This window comes from Macaca fascicularis, chromosome 6, assembly GCF_037993035.2.
Source record: "Macaca fascicularis isolate 582-1 chromosome 6, T2T-MFA8v1.1".
Taxonomy (NCBI): Eukaryota; Metazoa; Chordata; class Mammalia; order Primates; family Cercopithecidae; genus Macaca; species Macaca fascicularis.
In genome coordinates this window covers 145,211,833-145,236,942 of record NC_088380.1, presented here as the reverse complement: position 1 = coordinate 145,236,942, position 25,110 = coordinate 145,211,833, and the positions used below count along the sequence as shown (strand labels likewise).

Genomic DNA, 25,110 nt, shown 5'->3' with positions numbered 1-25,110 from the left:
AGAAGCATTCTCACTATCAGCTCTGGCAGGATCAATCAAAAAGTCCCAGAAAAGTGCCAGCTGAAGTTTGCAAAGTGCTCCCCACTCCACCAAGCATGTCCTCTACCCTTATCTCACTGGGGCCTAGGGGCAAGGAACGTAGGTCAGCCTATCTGTCAGTCTCAGAGAAACTCCTGTTGGTGTCTAGTTGGGCAGGCTGCTGGACCTCTCTGAGACTCAATAGCTTAATAGCTGTGTCTTTATTATGCTACTTGGAAGCCCTTAGCAGGCTCATCCAACTTTCAGTTGCTAAGCTCCTAGAAGTCTGCGTAATTATTGTTGTCTAAAATATAGAACAGCAGAATGTGTAATTAGTTGCTTTTAATAAAGCCATTTTGGATGAGGCTGATGCTGATGATGCTGAGGATGATGGCAATTTTGATAATGATGATGAAGATGTCCCTGAAGACCAGGTCCAGGAGGGAACTCTTACCTTAGAATGGAGCCAGGGCAGGCGCGGTGGCTCATGCCTGTAATCCCAGCACTTTGGGAGGCCGAGGTAGGCAGATCACTTGAGGTCAGGACCAGCCTGGCTAACATGGTGAAACCCCATCTCTACTGAAAATACAAAAAAAGTAGCTGGGCGTGGTGGCAGGTGCCTATAATCCTGGCTACTCAGGAGGCTGAGATGGGAGGATTGCTTGAACCCTGGAGGCGAAGGTTGCAGTGAACCAAGGTTTTGCCACTGGACTCCAGCCTGGGTGACAGAGCGAGACTCCGTCTCAAAACAAACAAACAAAAAGCAAAGAGAATGGAGCCAGAGCCAGTGTCATAGGCAAAGGGCTGATCAGGATGTTTCATTGCCCAGCAATTGAGCTGGACCCTCAAGTTGGGCCATCTGTGACCTCAGGGCTCTACTTCTTACTGGCTGTGTGGTCCACTGAGCCTCAGTTTCCCCCTTTCTAAATGGAGAAATTATTACGTGAATTAAACGGTTGTTGGGAGGCTCTTTTGAAGTGATCTCTGTAAAACATTATCATGTTATTACAATGTCTATATATAAAAAATGCTTTACAGTGATATTAACCAAATCCTTACTTGCAGCATACTTTATGGCAGGCTACATTCTTCTTTATTTTTTTTAGACTGAGTCTCACTCTGTCACCCAGGCTGGCTCACTGCAACCTCCGCTTCCCTGGTTCAAGCAATTCTCCTGCCTCAGCCTCCCGAGTAGCTAGGATTACGGGCCTGCACCACCACACACAGCTACTTTTTTATTTTTAGTAGAGACAGAGTTTCACCATGTTGACCAGTCTGGTCTCGAACTCCTGGCTTCAGGTGATCTGCCCGCCTAGGCCTCCCAAAGTGCTGGGACTACAGGCGTGAGCCATTGTGCCTGGCCTGACAGGCAACATTCTAAGAACATTCATAAATTCATTCATGTATGTAATAATTCTACATGGTAGATACTAGCATCACCCCTGTTTTATAGATAAAGAAAGTAAGGCGCAGGGAAGTTGAATAATTTCACCATAGTCACAGACAGAAAGTGCCAGCACAGGGTGTGGAACCCAGGCAACCTGAGTCCAGAGGCCAACCTTTTAACCATTATACTACACAACCGTGGCAATGATAGAAGTGCACTGCTCACATTTCCCTTTGAGAGAACTGCTGTGGAGAGTTGACTGACCTTGGAATTTATCACAGCATTCACATAAAGGCCACACTCTTCCCCTGAGCTGCTGTCAGCCAATGACTGAGCATGGTGGAGTACTAGAGTTAGACCATTCCTGCCCAACATGAGATCTTCCAATAAGCAGCACTTTTTGTGTATGTGCTAAAATATATATATATAACATAAAACCAACTATTTAACTCCTTTTAAATATACAGTTCAGTGGCATTAAGAATATTCAAATTGTGCAACTATCACCATCCACCATCCATCTCAACAACTTTTTCATCTTCCTAAACTGAAACTCCATATCCATTAAACAATAACTCAGCCTGGTGTGGTGGCTTACGCCTGTAATCCCAGCACTTTGGGAGGCCAAAGCAGGCCGATCACCTGAGGTCGGGAGTTGGAGACCAGCCTGACCAACCAACATGGAGAAACGCCATCTCTACTAAAAATACAAAATTAGCTGGGTGTGGTGGCACATGCCAGTAATCCCAGCTACTCGGGAGGCTGAGGCAGGAGAATCACTTGAACCTGGGAGGCAGAGGTTGTGGTGAGCCAAGATTGTCCCATTGTACTCCAGCCTGGGCAACAAGAGTGAAACTCCATCTCAAAAACAATAACAAAAAACAGTAACTCTCTATTAATCTCCTCCCCCTACCACTAGCAAACACGATTGTACTTTTGTTTGTTTGTTTTGGTTTTGGTTTTTTTGAGACAGAGCCTCACTCTTTCGCCCAGGCTGGAGTTCAGTGGCACAATCTCAGCTCACTGCAACCCCTACCCCCCAGGTTCAAGACTCTCAGCCTCCCAAGTAGCTGGGATTATAGATGCCTGCCACCATGGCCTGGCTAATTTTTGTATTTTTTGTAGAGACAGGGTTTTGCCATGTTGGCCAAGCTGGATTATACTTTTTCTCTATGAATTTGACTACTCTAGATATCTAATATCAGTGGAATCATGCAGTATTTGTCCTTTTGTGACTGTCTTATTTCCCTTAGCATAATGCCTTCAAGGGTCATCCATGTTGTAGCATGTCTTAGAATTTCCTTCCTATTAAAGACAGAATAGGCCAGGCGCGGTGGCTCACGCCTGTAATCCCAGCACTTTGGGAGGCTGAGGCAGGATGATCACCTGAGGTCAGGAGTTCGAGACCAGCCTGGCCAACATGGTGAAACCCCATTCTACTAAAAATACAAAAATTAGCTGGGCATGGTGGCAGGCAGCTGTAATCCCAGCTACTCAGGAGGCTGAGGCAGGAGATTCGCTTGAACCCAGGAGGCAGAGGTTGCAGTGAGCCAAGGTCACGCCATTGCACTCCAGCCAGGGGGACAAGAGTGACACTTTGTCTCAAAAAAAAAAAAAAAAGCTAAATAAAAAGTAAAATAAAGACAGAATAATATTCCATGGCATATGTACACCACACTTTGTTTATCCATTCATCTGGTAGGCAACCTTTGCTCAAGGACTCTCAATCAGTCTGACTGAGACTTTTTCAGAACATCACTTCAGTCTGACGTTCCTCCTACCTATCCTCCCTCATTCTCCATCTCCTTTTTTTTTTTTTTTTTTTTTGAGACAGAGTCTCGCTCTGTCGCCCAGGCTGGAGTGCAGTGGCGCGATCTCGGCTCACTGCAAGCTCCGCCTCCCGGGTTCACGCCATTCTCCTGCCTCAGCCTCCCGAGTAGCTGGGACTACAGGCGCCCACAACCGCGCCCGGCTAATTTTTTGTACTTTTTTTTAGTAGAGACGGGGTTTCACCGTGGTCTCGATCTCCTGACCTTGTGATCCGCCCGCCTCGGCCTCCCAAAGTGCTGGGATTACAGGCGTGAGCCACCGTGCCCGGCTCTCCATCTCCTTTTACAGATGGTTATGCCTGCATCACAGTCAGAAAGCTTTCACCACCTTTTCCTGCTCCTCCTCCTTTTTCCTTCACAGATGTTCCCTCATTAATGTCTTGTATGCCTAAACTCAGCTTGGTGTCTGTTTCTCAGAGGACTGTATGGACATGACGGCCTCTTTTTTTTTCCTTGAGACAGAGTCTCACTCTATTGCCCAGGCTGGAGTGCAGTGGCATGATCTCGGCTCACTACAACCTCTGACTCCTGGGTTCAAGTGATTCTCCTGCCTCAGCCTCCCCACTAGCTGGAATTACAGGCACCCCCCCATCATGTCCGACTTTTTTGCATTTTTAGTAGAGATGGGGTTTCATTATGTTGGCCAGGCTGGTCTTGAACTCCTGACCTCTGGTGATCCACCTGCTTCGGCTTTCCAAAGTGCTGGGATTACAGGTGTGAGCCACCACACCCGGCCCCATTAATGTCTTGCATGCCTAAACTCAGCTTGGGTGTTTGTTTCTCAAAAGGACTGTACTGATATAACAGCCTTTTCTTTTTTTTTTTTTTTTTTGAGATGGAGTCTTGCTCTGTCGCCCAGGCTGGAAGTGCAGTGGTGCGATCTCGGCTCACTGCAACCTCAGCCTCCTGGGTTCAAGTGATTCTCCTGCCTCAGTCTCCTGAGTAGCTGGGATTATAGGCGTGTGCCACCACATCCAGCTAATTTTTGTGGTTTTTTAGTAGAGATGGGGTTTCACCATGTTGGTCAGGCTGGTCTTGAACTCCTGACATCGGGTGATCTGCCCGCTTCGGCCTCTTAAAGTGCTGGGATTACAGGCATGAGCCATCGCGCCTGGCCACAACTGCCTCTTAATAAATATTATTTATCATTATATTCTTGGAAAAAGGAAGATGTATTTAAAGTAAATTTGTAAAAACAATTTAAAATAGTTATATAGAATAATTGTGGATATATTCTTTTTAAAACTTATTTTGCTATATAGCATATATATTTGTATACATGTAGATATGCAGCTATTTCAATATAGAAAATTTAGAAAACATAGATAAGTTGAAAGAAGAAAATTAAATTCACCTGTTATTCCATTACCCTAGGTTTTCATTTGGGGGTACATCTCTCTAGATGTTTATGTGTACATATCCAGTATCTCTTTCTTTTTCAGGAAACTGGCTACTCTCATAGTATTAATTGGGTACAGTTGACTCTGTAGAGCTTGGATTTCATAAACTGACCTAATTATAGGAATGCATTAATTCATCCACTTCATTTAACAAATACTATTGAGCGCAAGGAATACGAGATACACACAACTGTATGGAAAACATACAGTTTAGTGGTGGCTATCAACACACATCTCCAGTCAATTACAAAACACTGCTGTGTAGACTGAGAGGAGAGGAGGGCCACCCAGCCCAATCTGGTTTCCTGGAGAAAGTGATGTTTAAGTCGTAGTGTTTAAATCCCGAGGAACAGCAAGGAGTTAGTCAGGAAAAAGAGGAAAATTTAAGAGAGACATTGTCAGGCTAGAACCTAGGCAAAGGGGGCCATGTACAATAGGCTTGGTTGCTTGAGGAGAAGATGACTCTGTCTACAACCACCAAACACCATTACTGACTCTGTGTGTATGCTTGAGTATGTGTGTGTGTGTAGCAGCCACTCAGACTGAGCAAGGGATAAGACTTTAACCAGTCAAGAACTCTTGGGCAGAGACTATGAATGGAAAAAGCAGATACTTACATATCCTCCAGGGGAGGAGAGGAGCTAATTGATCCACAAGCTTAGATTGGAAATATCAGCCAAGAATTAAGCTCTCTAAGGGCAGAAATGGTAGCTTCTCTACCCTTGTGGAGTTCATAGGCCCAAGACAAAGCCATGTACAACAAGGACCCTCAATTGTGACTAGTGACCATGGCATCACTGGTTCTCTAAAGAGACCTCAGGTAAGAGGAAGACACTTCGGACAATCCTGGCATGATTCTAAGCCATCTCTTCTCAGGAGTGCAGTTGGTTCAACATGAAGTATGGATCTAGCATCTTGGAAGTGGTGCAAAAAAAATGTAAAAACCCAGCCTTTCCCTGAATCAATCTGAATTATTTATCAATGTCAGCAGCAGCACTGCCCATCACAGAATTTCCAAGAGAAGGTTGTAGGTCAGCAGGAAGTAAGTGTTGTTGCAAATATTGTTTTGATGTTAACTTTTTTTAAAAAGTTGTCAGGAGTCGATATTTTATTTTCTGCATCCTGAAATTCTTGTTGACCAAGTTCTGTTTTAGCACATGGGCATAAATAAACGTATTCAATGATAATATCAAAAGGGCTCTAAGTGTTCTGACGGGCACCACCATCTCATTAAATGTGAATATCTTTACAGTGTAACTCAATTTAAAAAAAAAAGAGGTAGAAAACCACAGTACGGTATTTTTAGGTACGTAGGTGAGGCAGGCGCCCACACATGCCACCATATCCTTCTGAACAGTAAAGACGACTCCTCTCTTCTCCTGGGCTTGGAGGGGATGGGGCTTTGATGACCTGGCATTGCTTCCTCAGTGCCGCCTTCTTTGAGAATCAGCCAGCCCCCCCACTCACATCTCCAAAGCCAATGCTTGTCAAAGCAGCTGCCAGAAAGTGACATGGAGAGTCAAGGCTCAGCCAGGCGTGGTGGCTCATGCCTGGAATCCCAGTGCTTTGGGAGGCCAAGGTGGGAGGATTGCTTGAGGCCAGGAGTTCAAGACTAGCCTGGGCAACATAGTGAGACTCTGTCTCTACAAAAATTTTAAAAATTAGCCAGCCATGCTGGTACATGCCTGTAGTTCTAGCTACTTGGGAGGTTCTAGCTACTCAGGAGGATCATTTGAGCCCAGGAGTTTGAGGCTACAGGGAGCCATGATTGTGCCACTGTACTCCAGCCTAGGTGACAGATTGAAACCCTGTGTAAAAAAGAAAAGAGAGCTATGGCCCATCTCTGTGGTCAGTGAAGCCTCGGCACCAAGATGGACAGGAAGACACCTAGTCCTGGTAACTGGACTCCTAAAGATAGCAATCACAAAGGCCACGACTGTCCAGGGGTCTGCATGTTCTGTGCATGGGAGAAATGTCACCACCTCCCTCAGGCACAGGCCTGGCCAGGGGTCATCACTGGGTGGGTGACACCCACTGGTCTTCTCAGCCAACTTGGCAGTCAGGATAAAAATAACACCAGCCGCATCATTTTCCAAAATTAAGGGCAATGCTGTAGCAAATGTATGCAGATGTATACAGACACAGATGGGAACAAGTGTATTTAATTGTAAATGAGTCAGAACGGAGCAAATGAGATTTCCCTTATATTTGGGTTCCAAAAATTACAGAGAAAATGTGCCTGAGGCAGAAACAAACTAAAAAAAAATGGGGGTAGGTTATTGAGGCCGGAGCCACGTAGGAGAGAACCTTTGGACCCCGAAGGCTGGGATGGCTTTGGCCTCCTGTCGGGGTTATGAAACTGTTCTGGCTCCAGAGAACCCAGTCCCAGAGGCCCTGAAGTGGCCACAATGCTAATGGGATGAACACAGGCCCAGCTGAGCAGGACTCACTGTGCCTCAGCCTCACTGTGTCAGAGAAAGCAGAGAAAGGAACAGAGGGCTGTAATGGGACTGTCCCCTAGCAGGGAGCCAAAGGCCAGCTTTTGTGTTCTCAGAGAAATAAGCAGAGACAGAGAAAAAGAGAAAAGGAAAAAAAAACACCTCTGCCAGCTCCATGTGGCCAGAGAGGGGAAGAGAGAGAAATGTGAATGGCAACGGAATACTTCTGATTGGAGAACGCCATTTCTCCTAAACGGCTTCAAGGCAGGCAGCTAGTAGCATGCCAGGCCCTTGGAAGACATTCAGTAAATACTGGAAGGAAAGGAAAGAGAAAGGATGGAAGGCGGGCAGACTGCGTCATCCTGCAAGTCCCTCCCATTCTGTGGAGTGGAGAACTGCAGAAGCCCTAAGGCAGATCACCCAAGTAGAAAGGAACACCCTCCCTGGCGCAGGGGAATGCGGGGACTGAGCGTGAAAAGTGAGCCACACCCTTTCCCCAGGCCTCCTACCCTGTAAGCTCACTCTCCTCCAGAGGGAGCACCTCCTGTGCCTAAGCAATAGTAATTTGCCCCTCAGAGAACAGAAAAACATTGGTTTCAGCACAGCAGGAGGCCCAGCTATCCCCAGGGCAGCAATCTGACACCAAGTCAGGAAGCTCTGTGCATCTGGGCAGGCTCAGAACTCAGCAGAAGGTCTGGCACCTTGTAGGCATTTCTCGAGTGCCAGCTAGTAAACGAAGTTATGAATGCATGCATGCATGAATGAATGCAACAAAGATGCACTCCCCACACTAACATGGTCTCGCTCGGTGGTTTGGACCCTTTCCCCTCCCTCGCCAGGCTTGTTTCTTTTGTGACTCTGCCTCCCAACCTGTAGGAACAGCAAACTCCACCTTTTTCCTCAGGTCCAGCTCCCCTGGCTGAAGGATTCCAGGAGGGCGGGAAGCACAAAGTCTCCTCTTGGGGAAAGGGCCGGGAGCACTTTTATCCCCAGCCAACCCTGCATTCTTTGGCTGATCACATTTGCAGTCCTGGCCTTATCTCCCCAGAAAGCCCAGAAGGCGAGGGTGGCCTTGCTGACATTTCAACTCAAGGCCACCCTCACCATACCCCCAGCCGACTCTCACTACTGTATTTCAGCCCTGAAGAAATCAGATCCTGTGTGTCTGGTGTTCTATAATGGGAGGTGGGAGGGTTGCAGGGGGTGTCCAAGTGCTCTGAGAACCACATACCCAGGACAGCACATGTCTCAGTCCCACAGGCCCTCTGAGCCAGACTCTCAGCACCCATCCCTGCCAGTTGCCAGTGGATACAGAAACGAGGGAAATGAAGAAACAATGCTCTTGAACAATGCCCAGGAGAGCTGTGGGCAGCCGGGCATCATCTCTACCACTCCAGTCTGCCATATACCGGCCTAGTAGAAGGGCTTACTTCAAATGAAGTCAAGGAGAGTTGAAGAACTGACTCCAAGCTGAGTCCCGCATCTGCTTTTCACAGGCCTGTTTTTTGTTTTTTGTTTTTTTTCTTTTTTTTGAGATGAAGTTTTGCTGTTGTCACCCAGACTGGAGTGCAGAGGCATGATCTCGGTTCACTGCAACCTCCGCCTCCCAGGTTGAAACAATTCTCCTGCTTCAGCCTCCCAATCAGCTGGGACTACAGGTGCGCACCACCATGCCCAGCTAATTTTTATATTTTTAGTAGAGACAGGGTTTTGTTGTGTTGGCCAGGATGGTCTCAAACTCCTGACTTTGTGATCCGCCCGCCTCAGCCTCCCAAAGTGCTGGGATTACAGGCATGAGCCACCATGCCTGGCATGCCCAGCTAATTTTTGTATTTTTAGTAGAGACGGGGTTTCACCATGTTGGCCAGTCTGGTCTCGAACTCCTGACCTCAGGTGGTCCACCTGCCTTGGCCTCCCAAATTGATAGGATTACAGGCATGAGCCACCGTGCCCAGCCTCACAGGCCTATTTTCAACACTGGCTTCCTACAAAAGTGCTGGTCATTTTCTTCAACCTGCCTCCCCTTCCTGCCCTGGCTTTCTTCATCTGACTCTGCACTACATTTCTGCTTTTTAGCCTTCCATCTTCCTTCCACTTATTTTTCTTCTTCTTCCTCCTCTTTCTACTTCTCCCCGTCTTCCTCATCTGCTCCATTTGTTCAGCACTTCACAGTTTATGAAGTGCTTTCAGGTACATCAGGCATAAGATGAGTTCAGGGGTGTTGATGACAAAGTGGGGACCATAGCATATGCCAAACTAGGCAATGAGAAAGCAGATTTTATTAAAATGGAGAGAAGAGAGAGACTCACCAGGACTTCAAAATAAGAGGGAAAATCATCTCGTGGAAGCTTGAAGCTGGGCTTTGGAAAAGCAGCCCCTCTCTTCCACCTTCTCCATGTGAGGCCTGAAGACTGACATCTCTGCTTGTGTTTTGTGAGACATCTGTCTTGGTTTGGGGTACCCTGAAACAGGGGTTCAAGTGCAAATAGTTTATTTAGGAGGTGATTCCAGGAAACATTGGTAGGGGAGGGAGGAAGTAAGAAATAAAAAGAGAAGGGCAGGCCAGGCTATGTACTGTTCTCACTAACTGGAATGCTCTTCTCTTTCTTTTTTTTTTTTTTTTTTTTTTTTTTTGAGACAGAGTCTCGCTATGTCGCCCAGGCTGGAGTGCAGTGGCCGGATTTCAGTTCACTGCAAGCTCGGCCTCCCGGGTTTACGCCATTCTCCTGCCTCAGCCTCCCGAGTAGCTGGGACTACAGGCGCCCGCCACCTCGCCCGGCTAGCTCTTCTCTTTCTTATCCAAATGTTGGGCCAGGTGCAGTGGCTCACACCTGTAATCCTAGCACTTTGGGAGGTCAAGGCAGGCGGATCGCCTGAGGTCAGGAGTTCAAAGCCAGCCTGGGCAACATGGCAAAACCCTGTCTCTACTAAAAATACAAACAATTAGCCAGGCACATTGGTATGTGCCTATAGTCCCAGTTACTCGGGAGGCTGAGGCAGGAGAATTGTTTGAACTTGGGAGGTGGAGGTTGCAGTGAGCCGAGATTGCGCCATTGCATTCTAGCCTGGGTGACAGAGTGAGACCTTGTCTCTAAATAAATAAATAAATAAATAAATATAAATAAAAGAGAAGGAAACCACTAAGTGGTGTATATTAACTCACTGCAAGGACTGCTGGGGGCCCCTAGAAGACAATGAGGAAACATGTATCAGGGATATCCTAACTGAGAAACTGAGGGTGAGGAAGCTGGGGCGTTTATCCACCAACACCAACACCGCCCCACCCCCCCCAACAACGTGTGTATGCACACACATACACTTCTGTCATCGACTAGGGGCTGCTTCCTGAGCTGAGCCATTCACTCTCTGGCAATCCCTACTTTCCCTTTGTAGAGAGGCCAGGTGTGTTCCTGTGGCCACAACAAAGCCCTCAGGCAGCGCCCCAGGTGTTTGTGTGATCAGTCACAGAGGTAAGGACTAAGAGGATTTAAGGGGGGGTAACAACATCTGCTAGAAACCCCTATAGCCTTCCAACGTGCACTCTTTAACTTGAGCCAGTTTGAGTGGGTTTCTATCCCTTGAAGCTAAACAGTCCCTCACTAAGCTATCTTCCCTCTTCCTCATCACTCCCAGTAGATAAGCAGAAAGCTTCCTTACCCTCCCTCCTTTCTCTTGTCCTTGTTGCCTTCAAATGTCCCTCCTCCCCATCTCAAAATGCCTTGGAATCTCCACCCATTTCTTTTTCCTTTGCTTTGAGCTTGGAACCTTTCCCTTCTACATGAGCTTTTGCACACATAGCCACACACATCCTACTTCCTCCAAGACATCGTTCTGTCAGTAACCCTCCTTGAATGATGAGCAGGAGATCTAAAGGAGCATGTTCCAGGCAGAGGAAGAGCAAGAGCCAGCACTTACCCGGGGTCTAAGGGGGCCCCACCCAATGCCTTCCTGTCATCCAGGATACAAAGTCCAAGCCCTGAGCCTTGAACTCAATACCTTAATCCGATTTACTGTTTCTACCTCATCTACTTCTGTCTTTCCTACGCATCTCACAAATCAACCAACATGTATTGAGGGCTTTACTATATACCAGGCATGGACCAGCCCTAGGGGAACAGTAGTTAATAAGACAGGCACAGTCACACAGTCCCTGTCCTCACAGAGTCTACAGCCCATCAGGGATGGAGAAGAGAAAAATGGGGTAGAGATCACAGGAAGGCTGCCCTTCTCTGAACCAGTAAGCATTCAGGGGAGGAGCCTAGAGCCACCTATCCTTCTGGTTTCTGTGCCTCTACCCATCTACTGTATCCAGCCTCCAACAATCCTCACCTCCTGGTATCCACATCTGGTATAGTTCCTTCCCACACTGTGCCAGAGTTGATCTATGTGACCAATATAGAATATAGCAGAAGTAATGGTATGTCACTTCTGAGATTAGGTTATAAAAGACACTGCAGCTTCTGTCTTGGGCTCTCTCTTTCTCAGTCTCTTTCTCTCTCATCAGTTGCCATATCAAGTACATCTATGGAGAAACTGAGACTTGCAGTAAACAGCCATGTCAGTGACTCATCTTAGAAGTAGATCCTCCAGCCTCAGTCAAGCCTTCAGATGACCGCTGAAGCTGGGGCATTTATCCACCAACACCAACACCTCCCACCCCGCCAGACAACGTGTGTACGCACACACATACACTTCTGTCATTGATTGGGAGTTGCTTCCTGAGCTGAGCCATTCACTCTCTGGCACTCCCTACTTTCCCTTTGTAGAGAGGCCAGGTGTGTTCCTGTGGCCAGAACAAAGCCCTCAGGCAGCACCCCAGGTGTTTGCATGACTGCAGCCCCAGGCAATGCAACCTCTTGAGAGACCCTGTGTCAGAACCATCTTGCTAAGCTGCTCCCCAATTTCTTTCTTTTTTTTTTTTTGAGACGGAGGTTCACTCTTGTTGCCCAGGCTGGAGGGCAATGGCACAATCTCAGCTCACTGCAACCTCCGCCTCCCAGGTTCAAGTGATTCTCCTGCCTCGGCCTCCTGACTAGCTGGGATTACAGGTGTCCACCACCATGCCCGGCTAATTTTGTATTTTTAGTGGAAACGGGGTTTCACCATGTTGGCCAGGCTGGTCTTGAACTCCTTACCTCAGATGATCTTCCCACCTCTGCCTCCCAAAGTGCTGGGATTTCAAGGGTGAGCCACCATACCCGGCCCTGCTCTTTAATTTCTGACCCTCAGAAACTGTGAGATAATAAATGTGTAATGTTTTGGCCGGGTGCGGTGGCTCACACCTGTAATCCCAGCACTTTGGGAGGCTGAGGCGGTTAGATCATGAGGTCAAGAGATCGAGACCATCCTGGACAACATGGTAAAACCCCATCTCTACTAAAAATACAAAAATTAGTTGGGCGTGGTGGTGGGCACCTGTAGTCCCAGCTACTCGGGAGGCTGAGGCAGGAGAATTGCTTGAATCAGGGAGGTGGAGGTTGCAGTGAGCCGAGATCACACCACTGCACTCCAGCCTGCCAATAGAGCAAGACTCCGTCTCCAAAAAAAAAAAAAAAAAAAAAAAAAGTGTACTGTTTTAAGCTCCTTCATTTTGGGGTACTATGTTACATAGCAATAGACAACTAATACACTGCCTTTACCATATGCCCTTCCCTTCAATATGCAGGGCCTTGCTGCTTACCTCCTACCAATCCCTTTGTTCACCTGCTCACCAGCATTTCTTGGTAGGCCCAACAGAAAGTGTTACAGCATGATTCTGAAGCTGCTTTCAAAGCTCGAAGTTGGCTGAAACACTGCATACTTTTCTTTCTCTTGGCAGTTTTTCTCCTTAATTTATGTTCCCTTATACAATTCAAAGGAAAAAAAGAAGCCATAATTTCCTGATTCATTTACACTCCCCAGTTCCCTGTGGCTTTGTGAGAGTGATTCGATGTGAGAGGTCTTTCTCGGAGCCCCTTAAAGTTTCTACTCTCTCTGTGAACAAAAGAAGTGAGCTTGCCAAGAGTAAATGGAACTTGGACCCCAAAAACGTTGGAGTTGGATTTTAAACCCGGAATTTGTGTTCTCTGAGTGGGGTCCAAACTTGGCAGCTTTCTTGCCCTGCTCTGATTCAGTCGCTTTGCCTCTTTGGGACTGCTTTTCCACTGGAGCTTTACACTTCCCAGGGTGGCGTCCTCAGAGGTCATGATGAAATACACACTCAATGCAGAGCTGTCTTCGTGCTGTAGCACAGGGCTTGGCATGCTTAGAACCGAATCACAGGACTGGAGTCTCCCAGCAGGGGGTTCAAGCTCTAGACTTTGGCTTCGCCTTTTCATTTTAATTTTCTATCCTGAGAAGCAGCTGTGAAAATTCTCAAGGGATATTAAACCACCTACGTGCCCCAAGTCACCACCCTAAGATTTGGCATTAAGGGGATCGTTTCTCCAGACTTTATGATAATTCAGGGTAGAAGATAAGGCAGAAAAGCGAGAACTAGTTTTAGTTATTTTGGGCATCGGTGATTGTGTTCTGCTCCTTTGGAGTGAGCACAAATTGCTCTGAAAGGCCTGAAGGAGTTGGGAGGATTCAGAATAATATTTACTGAACCCCTTTTATGTATAAGATTGTTGTTTCTCTTATTCTTCACAAGAACCAAGTGAAGGAAGAAGGAATTGAGGACAGTTTTATTCTTTTTTTTCTTTTCTTTTTTTTTTTTGTAGAGATGGAGTCTCACTTTGTTGCCCAGGCTGGTCTTGAACTCCTGGCCTCAAGTGATTCCCCTGCCTCAGCCTACCAAAGTGCTGGGATTACGGGGGATTACAGGCATGAGCCACCACCACCACACTCGGTCTTTTTTGTATTTCTTATTTTTTTGAGACAGGATCTCAGTCTGTTGCCCAGGCTGGAGTGCAATGGCACAATCATGGATCCCTGCAGCCTTGGCCTCCTGGGCTCAAATGATCCTCCCACTTCAGCCTCCCAAATAGCTGGGACCACAGGTGTAAGCTATCACAATTGGCTACTTTTTGTATTTTTTTGTAGAGATGGGGTTTCGCCATGTTGCCCAGCCTGGTCTTAAACTCCTAGGCTCAAGCAATCTGCCCAACTCAGCCTCCCAAAGTGCTGAGATTATAGGCATTATAATATAGGAGCCACTGCTCCTGGCTTGGTGGTAGTTTTAAAATATGGCTTCAGGCCAGGCACGGTAGCTCGCGCCTGTAATCCCGGCACTTTGGGAGTCCAAGGTGGGCAGATCACTTGAGGTCAGGAGTTTGAGACCAGCCTGGCCAACATGGTGAAACCCCATCTCTACTAAAAATATGAAAAATTAGCCGGGCATGGTGGCAGGCATCTGTAATCCCAGCTACTCAGGAGGTTGAGGCAGGAGAATCACTTGAACCCGGGAGGCAGAGGTTGCAGTGAGTCGAGATCACATGACTACACTCCAGCCTCGGTGGCAGAGCCAGACTCTGTCTCAAAAATAAATAAATACATAAAAATAAAACATGGTTTCAGATTTTTTTACCCTTCTCTCATCAAGTGGGGACCAATTCTATGTCCTCTTTCTTTGAATCTGTACAGGTTGGTGACGTCTTCTCCCGTAGAAGATGGTGGAAATGATATTATGTGACTCCCAAGGCCAGGGTACAAAAGGCCATGAAGTTCCTGCCTTGTTGGCTGGGACACTCACTCTTGGAACCTGAAGTCACCATGTAAGAAGTCCCAAAGGTTACCATGCTTTGAGGAAGCCCAGCCGTGTGCAGAGGCCATATAGAGATGCTTTGGTTGGCAGTCCCAATTGAGCCCAGTTTCAAGTCATCCTAGCCCAAGCACCAGACATGTAAATGAAAAAGCCTCCAGATAATTCTGGCCATTAAAGACACCCACCTTTTCAGCTATGCCAGCTAAAGCCCCAGACATCATGAACTAGGGGTTTCAGGAACTGCCATTGTACCTCGTCCAAATTACTGACCCATAGAATCTGTGAGCACAATAAATTGGTTTTTTTATTTTTTATTTTTTGTAGAGACGGGGTCTCCCCATATTGCCCAGGCTGGTCTCAAACTCCTGGCCTCAAGCAATCCTCCCGCCTTGGCCTCCCAAGGTGTGGGGATTATGGGCATGAGCCACTGCACCCAGCCTGTTTTTTTTTTTTTTTTTTTCCCCTAAGGCCACTAAGTTTGAGATTGTTACACAACCATAGGTAATCATAACAGTATTATTATCCCCATTGTACAGATGTGGAAACTGAGACTTGGAGAAATTAAGTTTTCAGGCAAATGACAGGACAATTTGCACTCAGGTCTGTTTGACTATAAACTCCGTCTTTCCCACTACAGACCCAATAAAGGATGGGGTGAAGGCACTAACTGGGTTGGGGGAGGGAATCATACTGTCGTACTTTTCCTCATTTAAACCACACCTCAAATTCTGCACTCGCCTTCTCTTCACAGCGCAGACACGCCCACACACTTCAATTCCTGGAGACACTGGCAAAGATCAGCACAGCTTCCCTGACCAGTTGATGTCTGATGCTGAGTGAAAAAAGGTGGAACAGAATCCCTGGGTCTGGAGGCCTCATCTCCAGCAGCGCAGACCTGTATGCTGGTGCCTTATCGACCCATTTTTCAGGCAGATCCCACTCTCCAAAGGTGCTCTGAGCCATGACCTGTCTGACAACCAGTCAGTAGCCCTTTGAAGATTAGCCTAAAAAAAATGGGTCCACTGGTGGGGTGGATATGAGGCAGATTTAGCTCTTTGTTTCCTGCAGAGAGAGGATATGAGTCTGCTCTCTCCTCTTCCCTGTTTACAATAGCGCTGAGGGTTTCATTTCATTAGTCTTTATAAAGTCTCTGGAGGATGTCAGATGCCAGGTACTATAATGAGTGTGAAATTTAACTACTTTTTCATCAAGGCAAAAAATCCAGCCTGCAGAGATTCAAGGGCAGGGAATCTGCTTGTAAAAGACAGGAACCCTATTGTCAACTTTAAATAAATTGCAACTGAAGCATGATCGGGTACCGAATTATCACAGCAAGTCCTCTCAGGGGCTCTTGCTGACCAGCAAGGGATCAGCAATAAGAATGCGGTCTGGGAAAGTGGCCAGGTTGAAGCCAAAACCCTGCTACCTCTCATGGCCAGGGGCTTCCAATGGCCTGTCATTTTTCCCCCCTGGAATATACCATTCTCCCTACAGAGGCTCACTGTCCTGCTCTGCAGGCCTTCTTCCATACCCACCCCACATCCTCTCACCCCACCTCCGTGCCTCCCTGCTCTTGCAATTATTTCTGGTGAGCGCTGCTGGCCGAGTTTTCTAAAGGTACAGCCCTGACCATTATTAACCTTTCAAGAGCAAAATGCCAGGCAGGGGGTGGCGGCTTACGCCTGTAATCCCAGCTCCTTGGGACGCCGAGGCAGGCGGATCACCTGAGGTCAGGTGTTCAAGGCCAGCCTGCCCAACATGGGAAGCCCTGTCTATACTAAAAAAATACAAAAAATTAGCCAGGCTTGGTGGCAGGCACCTGTAATCCCAGCTACTCGGGAAGCTGAGGGAGGAGAATTGCTTGAACCCGGGAGGTGGAGGATGTGGTGAGCGCGAGATTGCGCCATTGTACTCCAGCCTGGCAACAAGAGTGAAACTCTGTGTCAAAAAAAAAAAAAAAAAAAAGAGGCCGGGCGCGGTGGCTCACGCCTGTAATCCCAGCACTTTGGGAGGCTGAGGCGGGCAGATCACAGGGTCAGGAGATGGAGACCATCCTGACGAACACGGTGAAACCCCGTCTCTACTAAAAATGCAAAAAAATTAGCCGGGCGTGATGGCGGCGCCTGTAGTCCCAGCTACTCGGGAGGCTGAGGCAGGAGAATGGTGTGAACCCGGGAAGGTGGAGGTTGCAGTGAGCCAATATCGCGCCACTGCACTCCAGCCTGGGTGACAGAGCCAGGCTTTGTCTCAAAAAAAAAAAAAAAAAGAGAGAGCAAAATGCCAATAGTGCTGTGTCATAGGGGGCACACCTTCTATTTACAGGTGCTTTTTCAGTTCTCAAGGGACTAGGCAAAGAGAGGATTTTACTTTAATAACAAGCAGGTGCTTAGAATTAATGCAGGGGAGAAAAAGCCATGAAGGAATGCGAGCAAGCAGTGGAGAATCCAGGTCAAAACCAGAGGAGATATGGGGCAGCATATCCAAGAAGGTTCTGGGCCAAAGCCACTAGGAGCAGCTTTGTTCAATTCCATAGGGAAGCAAATTAGCATTTACTGAGCTCTTACTATGTGTCAGGTGCTGCTGATGATATTTTAATATATTATTTAGTTCTCATTGCAAACCTGTGAGGTCCCATTTTATGAATGAGTAAACTGAGGCTCAGAAAGAAGTAATTAATTAACTGAAGTGATTGTCCCAAATCACACAGGTAGTATGGGAGGGACCTGGGATTCAAACCCAGATTTTCCACATTCTCTATTTTACCTACTGCTAGAGAGAGGTATTTATTGTCTTTGCCTTGACATAGACATCCTTCAGTGTGTGATGCCCACACAGAAGGTTAAAGATTATTTCTAACATGTTTATAGAATAACCTGAATGAAAGAAATTTGTTATACCCCTTGAGAAGGTCCCAGAAGAAGCTCTGAACTTCGTTGGACACAGAATCTAGTCTATGCCATAGAAGCACTCACTAACTCTGCCCCCGAATCATCAACCCCTTGTCATCAAGTCTAAACATCATCCCATCCACAACGCTTTTCAAGTACCTACACTTCTTTTTCTTTGAATTCACTTAAAGATGACTCCAAATACCTATTCTCAGCCGGGCGCAGTGGCTCACTCCTGGAATTCCAGCACTTTGGGAAGCCGAGGTGGGTGGATCACCTGAGGTCAGGAGTTCAAGACCAGTCTGGCCAATGTGGCGAAACCCCATCTCCACAAAAATACAAAAATTAGCCAGGCATGGTGGTGGGTGCCTGTAATCCCAGCTACTTGGGAGGCTGAGTCTGGAGAATCACTTGAATTCGGGAGGCAGAGGTTGCAGTGAGCCGAGATCAACTCTCTTGAGGCTGACAGAGCACGGGCGCCCAGCTGTCTTGCCAAACTCATGAAGCTCAGAGCCTCAGGCAGTGTCATGGAGGCCCTTCCACTCTTCAGCCACATAGGACACCACTGACACATCTGTCACCCCAACCCACTGGTTCCTTCAGATCAGGAAGCTCTGCTGTTTTGGAGCCAAACTTGAAGCAGCGGGTTTGTGGGAGTCCAGCCTCTCTTTGCGCTTGCTGAGAGGCACTGTCAAGGAAGGGGGTTCAGTTTTGCCCAGCTCAAAAGACCCCTGACTTCAGATATCTTCCCAATCTGGCTGCCCTCCAGGGCACCCTCCTCTCTCCCTGTCCGCTGTAGGACTCTGGTACAATCTCATCAGTGAGCTTGGGACTAGGGGTAGGGGGAGCAATGCAAAATGGAAGCTTTCAGCTCATTCTCCATTATCGCTCATTACAAGAAATGAAACCACCACTCACTCAGTTGCAAGCCAAAAACTTCTTCATTTTCAATTCCTTTCTCTCTTTTATACACTATAATAATATTCAATCCAGCTGTGCACGGTGGCTCACATCTGTAATTTGGGAGGCCGAGGAAAATGGATCACTTGAGCCCAGGAGTTCAAGACCAGCCTGGGCAACATAGAGAGACTCCCCATCTCTACAAAAAATTAAAAAACTACCTGGGCATGATAATGCGTGCCTGTAATCCCAGTTACTCAGGAAGCTGAGGTGGGAGGATCACTTGAGCCCAAGAAATTGAGGCTATAGTGAGCCGTGATAATGCCACTGCACTCCAGCCTGGGTGACAGAGCAAGACCCTGTCTCTAAAAAAGAAAAAAAAATTCAATCCATTAGCTTGCCGTGTCTAACCTTTAAAATATATCCAGAATCTAATCATTTCTCACCATCTCCAGTGCTATCATCTCAGTCAAAGCCCCCATTGTCTGTTATTTGGATTCTTGTAGTCCTAACTAGTCTTCCTGCTTTCATTTTTTTTTTTTTTTTTTTAGAACACTTGGAAGATACGGCCAGGTGCAGTGGCTAACACCTATAATCCCAGCACCTTGGGAAGGCCGAGGTGGGCAGATCACGAGGTCAGGAGATCAAGACTAGCCTGGCTAACATGGTGACCCCGTCTCTACTAAAAACACACAAAAAAAAAAAAATTAGCTGAGCGTGGTGGCAGGCGCCTATAGTCCCAGGTACTCGGGAGGCTAGGGCAGGAGAATGGCATGAACCCGGGAGGCGGAGCTTGCAGTGAGCCGAGATGGCACCACTGCACTCCAGCCTGGGCGACACAGCAAGACTCCGTCTCAAAAAACAAACAAACAAAATTAGCCAGGGGCGGTGGCACGTGCCTGTAATCCCAGCTACTTGGGAGACTGAGGCAGGAGAATCTCTTGAACCCGGAAGGTGAAAGTTGCAGTGAGCCGAGACCACGCCATTGCAATCCAGCCTGGGTGACAGAGTGAGACTCTGACTCAAAAACAAAACAAACAAACAAACAAAAACTTGGAAGATACTCAAGCGGGCAACCTAAAGGACAAGTGCCCCTGCTTCCATTCTTTCTCCCTTTCAGTCGATTTTCTGCACAACATCTAGAACAGCACTGGCTAGCTGGCTATTTAAACATACATTTATATTAATTAAAATTTCATTTCCAAAGTCATACTTGCACCATTTCAAGTGCTCAATAGCCAAACATCCAGCCAGGTGCAGTGGCTCATGCCTATAATCCCAGTTACTAGGTGGGGCAAATGCTGGAGTTCAGGAGTTTGAGGCCAACCTGGGCAACACAGCAAGAACTCATCTCTAAAAGAAATACAAATAGCCACACATGGCCAGTGGCTACCATACTGGGCAGAGGAGACACAGGGCATTTTCATCATTGCCAGAGTTCTATTGGACAGAACTGATCTAGAGTGAGCCCTCTAATATTTCAGTCAGATCCTGTCTCTCACCTACTCAAAATGCTCCAATGACCTCCCATTACACTTAGAAAAAAATTCAGACCTGACCATAATCTACACACATTATGTAACCAGGCCCCTGCTATGCCTCCTATCTCATTTCCTATTGCTCTCTCTGCCTCTCACTCACTTTGAGTCACTGGCTTCCTTGACATCTCTCTCTCTCTTTTTTTTTTTAATTTGGGACAGAATAACACTCTGTTGCTCAGGCTGGAGTACAGTGGTGTGATCTTGGCTCACTACAACCTCCACCTTCCGGGTTCAAGCAATTCTCGTGCCTTAGCCTCCCAAGTAGCTGGGACCTCAGGTATGTGCAACCATGCCTGGATAATTTTTGCATTTTTAGTAGAGATGGGGTTTCGCCATGTTGGCCAGGCTGGTCTCGAACTCCTGACCTCAAGTGATCCACCTGTCTTGGCCTCCGATAGTGCTGAGATTTACAGGCTTGAGCCACTGCGCCCAGCCGACATCTCTTGAATATACCAAGCTTGCTTCTTCCTCAGGGCCTTTGCACTTGCTGTTCTCTTTACTGTGAACACTCTTCCCTTAAATAATCACATGGCCCACTCTCTCACTTCATTTAGATCTCTGCTCAAATGTCCCCTCCCTGAAAAGGAGTCACGTCCTCTCCCTCCACTCCCAGTCGCTCTCTAGTTATGTTGTCTGTTCTTTCTCTTTGTCTCTCTGTCTCTTTGTCTCTCCCTGTCTCTCTCTCTCTCCATATAGGAATCCTTCCACCTCAGCCTCCCAAGTAGCTGGGATTACAGGCACACTCCACCACACCCAGTTAACTTTTTGTATTTTTGTAGAGAAAGGGTTTCACCATGTTGCCCAGGCTGGTCCCCAACTCATGGGCTCAAGTGATCCTCCCATCTTGGCCTCCCAAAGGGCTAGGATTATAGGTGTGAGCCACTGTACCCGGCCTGCTCTGTATTTTTTAGTAGTACTTCTTACTGCCTAACATTGCATAATATATTCATTTGTTTATTTTCTGTCTCTCCCACTACAACCCTTGCTCCATGAAGACAGAATCTTTGTGGTTTTGTTCATTGCACTATCCTCTTGTGTCCAGAATACCACCTGGCACACAGGAGGGACTCAGTGAATGGTTATTGATTGATTAAATGAATGGTTCTGCAAATGCCTCTGAGGCAAATAATTACTTAAGACTTAGCTACCCTCTTGGAATGGAGAAGAGGAAAAAAATGAAAAGGGAACAAATATCTGGCAACCGTAGGGGTGTCTCTGTCCCTCACTGGGCCTCTTCTATCTCTTTGAGTCTCCTTAATAAATTATCCTGTTGCAAGTCTATATTATAGAATTTGGTGTATATACTGTGTCTTATGCTTCTGTAAGGCTTGTTTTGAAAATGTGAATTTGTTCCAAAGTGATTGATATATCAGGGAGCAAGTTGAGCAAAAATGCAAATTTCTTTTTTTTTTTTTGAGACAGAGTCTCTCTCGGTTTCCCAGACTGGAGTGCAGTGGCGCAATCTCTCAGCTCACTGCAACCTTCGCCTCCTGGGTTCAAGCGATTTTCGTGTCTCAGTCTCTTGAGTAGCTGGGATTACAGGCATGTGCCACCATGCCGGGCTAATTTTTGTATTTTTAGTAGAGACTCAGTTTCACCATGTTGGCCAGATGGATTTCGAACTCCTGACCTCAAGTGATCCACTCGCCTCAGCCTCTCCAAGAAAAATGCAAATTTCATGTTTGCTTCTGGTAAGTGCAGAAAACCACACCCGGCTGAACCAGCCCACACAGAGGAATACATAAAACCTGGACAAACACCACGCATAACACATCTGCATGTGGTGTTAACTTCCCCCTACGTTTCAGATAACTCCCTCCACTGCTTCACAATAACTCGCAAGCTGCAACTTTTCTGATACCTACTTCCACAAGCAAACTTCAGGTCTTTTTCAAGGGAAAGTGCCATATTTACTACAGTATTTATGTTTTTCTTTTCTTTCTTTCCTTTTTTTTTTTTTTAAAGACAGAGTCTTGCGCCCAGGCTGGAGTGCAGTGGTGCAACCTCGGCTCACCGCAACCTCCGCCTCTTGGGTTCAAGTGATTCTCCTGCCTCAGCCTCCTGAGTAACTGGAATTACAGACACGCGCCACCACGCCCAGCTACTTTTTGTGTTTTTAATAGAGATGGGGTTTCACCATGTTGGCCAGGCTGGTCTTGAACTCCTGACCTCAAGTGATCTGCCCGCCTTGGACTCCCAAAGTGTTGAGATTACAGTTGTGAGCCACTGTGCCAGGCCTCTATGTTTTTCTTAATGACTTAACATTTGTAAAGCTCTGCTATTATTTTTGTTGCTATTGTTTGTTGTTGTTTTTGTTGTTGTTTTGAGACAGAGTCTCACCCTGTTGCTCAGGCTGGAGTGCAATGGCGCTATCTTGGCTTACTGCAACGTCCACCTCCCGGGTTCAAATGATTCTCCTGCCTCAGCCTCCCAAGTAGCTGGGATTACATGCGCCCACCACCACATCTGGCTAAATTTTTTTGTGTTTTTAGTAGAGACAGGGTTTCTACATGTTGGCCAGGCTGGTCTCAAACTCCTGACCTCAGGTGATCTGCCTCCCAAAGTTCTGGGATTACAGGCGTGAGCCACTGCGCCTGGCTAGTTTTCAGTGTGTCACTGATGAAGTTTTCAGTGTTGTGACCCATTTTTTCCCATAAGCCCTGAGGGATTTTGCACAGCTCGGTGATTTTTTAGGTGCACACATGTCACCTTATAACAGAATTGACTATACTTGGGTACACCTAACATCTCCCCAAGATCCCGACTAGATGGAAAGCACCTTAAGGACAGGGACTGGCCAGGCACAGTGGCTTACACCTGTATTCCCAGCTCTTTGGGAGGCTGAGGTGGGAGGACTGCTTGGGCTCAGAAGTTTGAGACCACCTGGGGAACATAGGGAGACCACATCTCTACAAAAAAATAAAAAATTAGTCTGACATGATGGTGCATGCCTGTGGTCCCAGGTACTCTGGAGGCTGAGGTGGGAGGATCACTTGAGCCCAGGAGGTTAAGGCTGCAATGAGCCGGCATCATGCCACTGCACTCCAGCCTGGGTGACAGAGTAAGACTCCATCTCAAAAAAGAAAAAGAAAAAGAAAAAAGGACAGGGACTATGTTTTATTCAGTTTTGAATCCCCAAAATTTCCCAAGACAGTAGCTTGGCACTTAATTGACATTTCCAAAATATGTGTTGCTTAGTTGACTGCACTGCACCTTAGGCTTCTTTCAGTATATCCCTGAAAAACTGAGCTTGGAACAGGGATAGTAAGGAAAGAACTCTGAAAAATACCTGCTCAGGGAAGGTCTTTGCCCTCCCAAAGCTGCTGGCCAGAGCAGCCTCCCAACAAGGCCCTCAGCAATGGAGAGTCCCCGGGCAGCAGAGGAAGGGAGACACAGGGTCCCAGATGTCATGCCAGCAGGTGGCCCCCACACCCAGGCCACCCAGCAGCACCCTTTGAAGAGGCCCAAAAAAGATATATTAACATCACAAAACTTAATGGACCAGAAAGGGGAAAAATTAACATAAATTACCTTCAGCTGAAATCCTGCCATCTTTGGCAGCTAGAGAACAAGTTTGATGTGGTGCCTGAGGAAAATCAGGCCTTGGAAAGCAGCGGGCTTAATGGGCTAAAATATCACCTCTGACCCTCCCTCAAAACAATAACTCCCCAATCATCTGGGCCTAGTAACAGATAATGCAGGGTGAGCAGCAGGAGGAGGCTGGTTTACTTAAGCAGCTTTCTGGCTGGTCCTTTGTCCAGCATGGGCTTTGTGGTGCTTTTCTTGGGTGTGCAGTGCTTTTATTTGTTATATATATGTTATATATAAAATATGTTTTATATATGTTATTTATGTTTTATATATGTTATATTTAAAATATATGTTTTATATGTTAGATATAAAATATGTTTTATATATGTTAGATATGTTTTATATGTGTTATATATAATATATATTTTGTATATAATATATAGCATATATAATATATAAAACATATATATTATATAAAATATATAACATATATTATATATAAAATATATTATATATGACATATATATGTTTTACATATAACATATATATATATATATATATTAGAGACAAGGTCTCACTGTGGCCCAGGCTGGTCTCAAACTCTTGCTCTCAGGTGATCCTCCCACCTTGGCCTCCCAAAGTGCTGGGATCACAGGTGTGACCCACTGCACCTAGCAGGCTGTGCAGTGCTTTCCATGGGGTGATGGAAACTTCTGTCTGTCTGGGAATGGTAGGAGTGTCTCTTCTCGTCCTGGGCCTCTCCTGTCTCCTTGAGTCCTGATAGTGAAAGAAGCATCTTTACTAGAAACTACCTGCAAGGCCTCTTTAGATGCTAAAGATTGATCTCCCTGCCACTCCCCATTCCCCTTTTCCCCTGTTGCAGGGCTTAGATGGGCTACAGTGAGGCTTGCTTGGAGAGAGAGCAGAGTTTCCGGGGTGAGGGGCTGGGGGAAAGAGAGAGGAGATGTGAGAAGGAGGAAAGTGAGCGAGCGCAGCAAGGCAGCAAGCTGGCATTAGAGAAGAGAAGATGGGCAGTGGCTGAGAGATGCCTTGTGGCAGGAACGACTAGGGGCTTTCAGGAACAGCGATGTCCAAGATGCAATTTTAAGTTGCTGGCTGAGCTGTGTGTTATGTGGCCCCTTCTGTTCCCCTCAAAGCTGTTAGCAAAAGTCGGCCACACATGGCCTTGAATGAGGGATGCTTTGGAGTGGGGAGATGGAGGCAGTAGGAGAGGAGAAAAGGGCAAGACACACAGTAAGTTGAGAATTCAGCAGAAACAGGAAATAAGGTCAAATATTTTTATAGAACTTATGGAATGGCAAATACAGTTCTAAATGCTTTATGTTCCTATATTACTGGTAATTCATTTAATCCTCATTCCAATCTTACAAAGGAGGAAGTAGGCCGGGCACGGTGGCTCACACCTGTAATCCCAACACTTTGGGAGACCGAGACGGGCAGATCACGAGGCCAGGAGTTCAAGACCAGCCTGAC

At 46.8% G+C, this 25,110-nt stretch overlaps 1 long non-coding RNA gene across 1 annotated transcript in view; it reads right to left on the bottom strand.

Moving 5' to 3' along the window:
• Positions 1-9,381: 9,381 nt before the first annotated feature.
• The window catches only part of LOC135971432 (uncharacterized), a 110,606-nt gene continuing 94,877 nt past the window's right edge, over positions 9,382-25,110 (bottom strand). Inside the window, exon 3 of the long non-coding RNA XR_010587640.2 lies at positions 9,382-9,534. This is a non-coding gene — a long non-coding RNA (uncharacterized lncRNA). The remainder of the gene's footprint in view (positions 9,535-25,110) is intronic.